Source organism: Psammomys obesus, unplaced genomic scaffold (assembly GCF_907164565.1).
Source record: "Psammomys obesus unplaced genomic scaffold, mPsaObe1.curated_primary_1811, whole genome shotgun sequence".
Taxonomy (NCBI): Eukaryota; Metazoa; Chordata; class Mammalia; order Rodentia; family Muridae; genus Psammomys; species Psammomys obesus.
In genome coordinates this window covers 31,025,051-31,033,247 of record NW_026585895.1, presented here as the reverse complement: position 1 = coordinate 31,033,247, position 8,197 = coordinate 31,025,051, and the positions used below count along the sequence as shown (strand labels likewise).

Here is an 8,197-nt window from a genome sequence, read left to right as displayed (position 1 = left end):
TCTGGGCTCTTGTATTTATACTAACTGCAGCTGGCAGAGACCATGCCCCTCTCTGTGCTGCATGAGGCAATTATCAGCTGTGGACAAACTAGGCAGCCCCATACCCCACACTTGGGATTAAAACAAAAACCTGCTGACAGAACATAACTGAGTTTTTTAAAGAAACCAAAAACTTCTACTACACAGGTAAGAGGACCATCTACCCTCAGAACCCTCTTCTGCCCTCAGTTAGGATCCCAAAGACCCAACCTGCTGCCACCACTTCCCAAACCACCATCCAACCCTGCTTCGAAGCTCCTACCCCCAGCTTGGGCCAATATCCTCTGCTTAGGTGCAGGCCACACCAGCCAGAAAAACAGATAGCCAAACTCAGGCAGAGACTCCCTGCTGGGCCAGAGCCCACACCAACTGCCAGAACCCCATAGACCTCCTCTACTCTCAGTACCTGAAACTCCTACCACCCTGACATTATGCCTAGCTCCCATTCCCCTCCTCATCACCAACTCTGGCAGAACCCTCCCCCCCCCCCCGAAATCAAAGACCAGTTAGCTGATAAAATTTCAGCTCCTAACTCAGACAGAGACTCCCTGCTGGGTCACAGGTCATGCTGGCTGCCCGAATTCAGGCCACAAATACTAGAAGACCAAAGATAAAACAGAAACAAAGGGGGGGGGGAACGCCCATCCAACAAAGTCAGCACCTAGAAATCAGCACCTAGGTCTATAATCATCCAAAACCCAGATGCCTAAATGCCAGTGTTAAGAACACAACCAACAATACCCAGGGCAATATGGCACCACCAAAGCCCAGCTGTCCTACTAAAACAAGCCCTGTATATTCCAACATAGCTGAAGCACAAGAAAATGACCTTACAACCAACTTTATGAAGATGATAGAGGCCCTTAAAGAAGAAATCAATAAATCCCTTACAGAAATCCAGGAAAAGAAAAATAAATGGAGAAAATGAATGAAGCCCTTAAAGAAAGCCAAGAAAAAAGCAAACAAACAGTTGAAGGAAACAAATAAAACTATTCAAGACCTGAAAATGGAAATAAAAGCAATAAAGAAAACACAAACTGGGGGAATAAATGTGGCTATTTCTCCAAAAATTGGGTATTGATCTACCTCAAAACCCAGATCTACCACTCCTGGTCATTTACCCAAAGATGCTTCATCTTACCACAAGGACATTGCTCATGGCAGCTTTATTAATAAAAGCCAGAAACTAGAAACAACGTAGATGTCACTCAGCTGAAGAATGGATTTTTTTTAAATGATACATTTACACAATTATTACTCAGCTGTTAAAAAAAGATGATGTCATGACATTTGCAGGCAAATGGATGGAACTAGCAAAAATCATTCTAACTGAGGTAACCAGACACAGAAAGAAGAGGATGGGTATGTACTCATTTATAAGTGGATATTAGGTGTACAATAAATGAGAATCCACAGACCCAGAGAGGTTAAGTAACAAGGAGCAGTCAAAGGGGAATACATCAAACTCCCTAGGAAGGGGAAATAAAATAGATTTCTTCGGTGGACAGGGGTCAGGTAAGGAAGAATTGAGTAGGCAGGGAATAAAGAGAAAGCATACTGGGAGAGATGACTGGACCTGAGGGGTATTTGGAAGCCCTATCTTGATATGAGGGGGGTGCCTAGTGTCACTGCGACTTGATATGCCTTGTTTGCTTGATATCTCTGCAAGGCCTACTCTTTTCTGAAGGGAAACGGAGGAATGGATTGTGGGAAGGGGATGGGGACTGGGAGAAGAGAAGAAAGGGGATACAGTGGCCAGGATATAATATATGAGAGAAGAATAAATAAAAGTTGGGGAAATGAGTTAGGGTCTGTGAAATCATTTATTTTGCTGCTCAAGCATAGCTACCCAGGTTCAATCCCTAGAAACAAAGGAGGAAGAAAAGTTGTCATCTGAACTCCTCATCCATACTGTGACACACACATACACACACACGTACACACACACACACACACATGCACACACCAAATAATAGTGATAAAATTAATGAAATTTTAAACAAAAAAAAATTGTGAAAGACTCGAATGGGTACTTTACAAAAGAAAGCATGTAAACAGGCTGATAAGCAGGTGAGACAATCCTCAAGACTATTACTCTATTACCAGAGACATTTAATAAAAATATCACCACATGGACTTCTGAGTTTAAAATCTGATGGAGTAGAGTATTAGGAAGAATGTGGTTACCAGAACTCTCCTAAGCCACTCAGGCATTCAGACTGGCACAGTCACTTAGTTTAGGACTGTTAATTGTCTCCTGGAGCTATATGCATCCTTCTCCTATGACACAGTAGTGCAACTCCTAGGAAACATCCACAAGCAATAAGCACGTATGTGCACCAATGGGCATTTAAAAGGATGCTCACACTGTTTTATTCACAACAGCCAAAACAGGAATGTCTTAGCTAGGGTTTTGTTTCTGTGAAAAGACACCATGACCATGGCAACTCTCATAAAGGAAAACATTAATCGGGGCTGGCTTACAGTTTCAGAGATTTAGTCTGTTATGGCCATGGTGGAAAACATGGCAGTGTGCAGGCAGACATGGTGCTGGAGAAGGAGCTGGGAGTTCCATTTTCTGATCCAGAGGCAGGAGAAGTAGACTTTGTGTCGCACTGGTTATAGCTTAGGCATATATAAGACCTCAAAGGCCACCTCCACAGTGACACACTTCTTCCAACAAAGCCACAACTACTTCAATAAGGCCACACCTCCTAATAGTATCATAGAAATAGAATATAGGTAAAATTTTAATTTTTTAAAAAATAAAAAGTAGAACATGAAAAACGGGGACTGACATGCAAAGACAGAGCAGTTATGTTAAACCTTAAGACTGCTGAAGGGTTGGACAAAGGTAATCTGATGAACTTCAGCAGAAATTAACATACAGTCTCAAGTAGATATTATCCATACCTTTCTAGTATCCGCAGGGCCCCTGGAGCCACTGGAGTAGACTGTAAGCCTGCCAGGGTAACAGGGTCTCATTGTCTGTGGGAGTCTCTTTTCTGGCTGCAAAGTTTAGTTCTGAAGAAGTCCAAACACCAAGAGGCCCAGTGCTTTCTGGCACGATCCTGGGGCACTCTCTAGCCAGGAACCAGCACGTGTAGAGCTTTTGGCATTGTGGGAAACACCTTGTCTCTGGGAGAAGAGTTAACTAGTCAAGAAACCTCGCACACACTGTGAAAGCTTCAGAGGGACGGGGTGACTGAACTGGATGATAAATCCGTGTAACAGTGGGACTTTATAGTCACTGCAAGAAATACAATTCATTTGTAGATTTAGTTTGACATGGTTAATCTTTTTGAAAATGTTTTTCTTTAACATAATAGTTTTTGTTAAAAGAAAGTCTTAAAATAATACAAGAATCATATTGAGGGGAAAAAAAAAACCCACAGGATTTCTGAGCTTAGGAAATAGATGATGAGTTAAAGTGGTTGTAAAAACTTTAATAGAAACACAATATCCAGAAAGAAATCTACAGATCAGACTCTTATCAAATGTGGAGTAACATGTGGAATCACCCGGATGTGAAAACTACCAGCTACATGAGACCGTTCTAGAGCATAAGTAATACATCAAAGCTACGGCATGGGCAGGCTAGCATCCCAGAAGAGCTAAGACTGAAGCATAAAATACTGTTGGTTTACAGCCTGAAGGAAAAAACAAAAAACATTGTATACATTAGGATTCTTTGAACATAAAACATAAATCATAATTTCAAATAAAAAAAAATTCCTAGCTAAATGGTATCAAAAGAGTTGGCACTGGTGTGCAGGGGGCTGTGGATCGAGTGGGCAACTCCACTATCTTTTGAGGCAACAGCAGGGATTTGTGTAATGATGACTAAAGATGGTCTTTAGCTTAGATGAGTTTCCCAGCCAGTAAGGAAGTCTAAAAGACAAACATTTCACACTGCTGCACTATTCATGAAGAGTCATTATTAACTCTAGTCTTCAGGATCCACAGTGATGAAGAAGGCCATGTCATAATTTGTGAACAGAGCACCGATCAGACAGCAGTTGTTAGCCTGAAGAGCCGAATTCTTTATTTTGCTGAGCTAAGTCATTTTAGTGAAAATGATATCCTAATGTAAACAGCTCTGTAATTAAAAGATTAATTATCATTTAATATCTACCCTGATAATGCAAAAGCAAGAGCAACAGTCTGGCATTCTCACGTAGTCAATGTTTAATTCTGTAAAAGCATAGATGTTTCTAGACAAAAGAAAAACATGAGATTGCTTCGTGATTCAAAACTTCGAAGTTAAAAAAAATGTGAATTTGTTGACATTAATCAAAATAGCTGTATGCAACATATCTGTGTACATACCCAATACACGTGTGTATGTGTAGTCAGGGATCGATTTCTATATACGTAACTAATGGTCTCTGTGGACCACTCTCTCTCACGATATTGTGATTTTCCTGTCACCCCACTAGACCTGAACAATAGAAGTCCCTTTCAGGAAAAAAAAAAAAAACTCCACGAGGAACTTTGTCTGGGAGGAAATCAATAGCTTCCTTCCTACTTATCTTCTCTCCCAGAGCAAAAAGAACAGGAAACAAATCAACCCATCGAATGTCAAAAGATATGCCATATGTTCCTGCGCCGCTCGGGCCAAAGAAAAGACACTTCTCTATTTCAAATCCGTAAGTATCTGCTTGTCCTATGCTATATGTCAGGTCCTATTATTCACATGAGAAGTTACCAGTTACCTGCAGTGGGTGGGAACGCACCTCAACTTCTTTGCTCTTGTTGTTGGATTCTGGGTCTCCCCAGGCTCCCGGGTGCTGGGAGTTACAGGTCTGTGCTACCCCTCCCGGCTCAATTGTTTAGTATCAAGATAAAGCGACAATTGCAAGTTGGTTGCCTGTGTTCCAAGCCTTGCATCTTCACTGATCTGTCGCTCAATGCTATACGTGTTAGTGTATTCTTCTATTAACTTATATACCATGAGGGTAATGTGTTAATAACTTTCTTCTAGGTTCATTGTTAAAAACTGACTTAAGGGGCTGGAGAGATGGCTCAGAGGTTAAGAGCACTGCTTGCTCTTCCAGAGGTCCTGAGCTCAATTCCCTGCAACCATGTGGTAGCTCTAAAAAATGTGTGATGAGATCTGGTGCCCACTTCTGGGTTCCGGTGTTCATGCAGGCAGAACATTGGATACGTAATAAAATAAATAAATCTTTAAAAAAAAAATGACTTAAGACAAAATGGCCATTCAGCAGCTGTCAAATTCTTTGGGCAAATATAGGAAGCTTCCTCGATAGATTCAGAATTAGAAGGAAGTGGGAGATCTCTGCATATACATCCACGGTGATAAGTCACTATAAGAAGCCAGAGGCAAAAACAAACAAACAAGAACCTAACAACAGTTAGAGCAAGCATACACAAAAGCCATGTGGTTCATTTTCTTCTAAGTTTGTAAGATCATTACAACCGACCTACAAGAATGTCACTGTGAGGACAACACAACCCTTCCTGAGAGCCAGGTACCAACTACCCAATCAAGAAAAGGGGCAGAGCCTTCCTGAGCACCAGACAACAAAAGGAATGCATTTTTATAGCGCAAGGGCTGGATAGGATACAATCTTACCCCAGGGCTGAGAGAGTTGGATAGAAACGCAGAGCGTTACCCAAATCAAGATGCAAATGAGGGGCTGTGTAGCCATTGCCTCCAAATTGAAACATTCCCTCCTGGAGCGCAGAGGTGATTCTCGCAGGGCTTGGGAAGCTAACAAAATTTACAGGAGGCTCATGGAACTTTCCAGGCTCCCGAAACTCAGAAAATTACAGAATTCACAAGGGTTCCCTCAAGGTTATATACACAACAGGCAACTGCTAGGAGAAGCTATTCTCCAAGCAGTACCTACACATTGCTCAGGTAGGCTCCAGGGATGCGATGTAGAAGAGTCATCACTCATGCAGGAGTGAGCATTCCCATGAGGCTGCTGCCTCTGAATCATCCCTGCTCCTGTAAACACCTCCTCCCCCACATACCTATAAATAACCTCCAATAAATGCATTAGTTTGCCAAGCTGGATGTAGGGGGGAATAATTTCTTTAGCCTGCCATCAGTTTCTTCTCTAAGGTAAATAGACAGTCTTTATGTCTCTCCGGGAAAAGTCACGTAACATGGCGATATTAGACTAAAACGGAAAAGGGATTCTCCTATTGTTTCTTCAGTAGATAATAAACCAGATTCCATTTCTTACATTCTAGGTGGACATCTCTGAAAATACAGGCCTAACCAAAGTCAGCTCTACACAAGACAGTGAACGAATAGTTTCCTTGCTATTGTCAATTGCACCAGGTCAAGGGTGATTCAATGTTCAGGACAAACAGGGTGCTTTCAAAGAACTAACAGGAATAAGGAAGCAAGCATCAAAATACGTGCTCTATATTAACATGGATATATGTTGTGTCCAAAAGAAAGGAGTGCTTTCGGGCAGTGGTTTTCAACCTTCCTAACACTGTGACCCTTTAATATAGCCCCTCATGTTGCAATGACCCCCAACCACAAAATTATTTTTGTTGCTATTTCATAACTGTAATTTTGCCATTGATATAAACCATAATTTAAATGTGTTTTCTGGTGGTCGTAGGCAACCCCTATGAAAGGATCATTTGACCCCTGAATGGACTGTGACTCATAGGCTGAAAACCACTGCTTTAGACACCCATGAAGAAGTAAGCAAATGGGAAGACTTACCAGAGGAGTCTCAGTTTAGAGGCAAGGCTTGATTCGTAAACTTTGGGAAATGAACGGGATCCAGAAGTAAGTGAAGAACAGACATTCTCAGTGAAAGAATGGACATAAGGGCTGCGTTTAACCAGATACAGAAAAGCAGAGGGTAAATGCAAGTAGGGAGAGAGGCCTAATGTTGTAAAGAAGAGGTGGTCCTGAAAGCAGAAGGCTTTATAAAGCATTCGAGTAAGTATGAGCCTGGTGCAGGAAGAAGTGGTATCTAGAAAGTCACCTGAGAAGCTGGTTCAGTTAGGAGCTACAATACAGTGTGTGTATTGTAGCTACAATACAGGTGTGTGTTGGGTAAGGAAGCCGCCCACCAAAGAAGTCCGAATCTGCAATGCTGTGTTTTTAGTCCCTACAAAACTCATGCGTTAGGGGGAAAACAGCAGCACCAGATCCAAGATGGCACCCAGCAGGAGGCTGATGAAGGAGCTTGAAGACATCCACAAAGGTGGAATGCAAAACTTCCGTAACATCCAGTTTGAGGAAGCTGATTTATTGACTTGGCAAGGGCTTATTGTTCCTGACAACCCTCCATATGAAAAGGGGGCCTTCAGAACGGAAATCAGCTTTCCAGCCAGGTATCCGTTCAAACCACCCAAGATGACAGTTAAAACAAAGATCTGCCACCCTAACATTGATGGGAAGGGGCAGGGTCTGTCTGTCACTGATAGTGCTAAAAACTGGAAGCCACCCACCAAGACTGACCAAGTATTCCAGGCCCTCATAGCACTGGTGAACGACCCCCAGCCCATGCACCCACTCCAGGCCAACCCTACTGAAGGATACTCTAAGTACCATAAAGAATTCTGTAAGAATGCTGAAGAGTTTACCCAAGAAATATGGGGGAAAGCTACCTGTGGACTAAAATCTGCCATGAGTGATCCCAGCAAGTTTGAGCAGAGACCCCAAGCGGTGTATTCAGATACACCACAAAGCAGGACTCTGTGGAAAATTGACAAGTGCCACCACCAGGCATCCGCCTGTGGCATTTACTAACTTTCTATAGTTTTCTTAATCAAAAGTGGTCTAGGTAACCTGTAAAGAAGGATTAAAAATTTCAGAAGTTCTTTAAAAAAAAAATTCATGCGTTAGAAGCTTAATCACCAATCAGAAAATGTAGTGGCTTGGGATGTGTGGGTGTATAGGAGACATATGGGTCAATGGAGCCATGCCACCATAAAAGGTAGGGGGCTAGGTGCCTCCCTTCTGCTCCTCTGCTGTGTCCTCACGTTGTATCCCTCCTACTGGGAAACGCAGGATTCATGGCACCACCTTGCAAGCAGATAGACCAGACTCTAACCTGCTGGTGCCCTGACCTTGGTCTTCCCAACCTCCAGAACCCTGAGAAACAAATGTCTTCTCTTTATAAATTATGTAACTAATGAGGTTCCTATTACACAAGTA

At 42.3% G+C, this 8,197-nt stretch overlaps 1 pseudogene; it reads left to right on the top strand.

Annotated features, from left to right (window-relative positions):
- The first annotated feature begins 7,192 nt into the window (after nucleotides 1-7,192).
- Nucleotides 7,193-7,658, top strand: LOC129671686 (ubiquitin-conjugating enzyme E2 L3-like; annotated as a pseudogene).
- The last annotated feature ends 539 nt before the right edge of the window (nucleotides 7,659-8,197 follow it).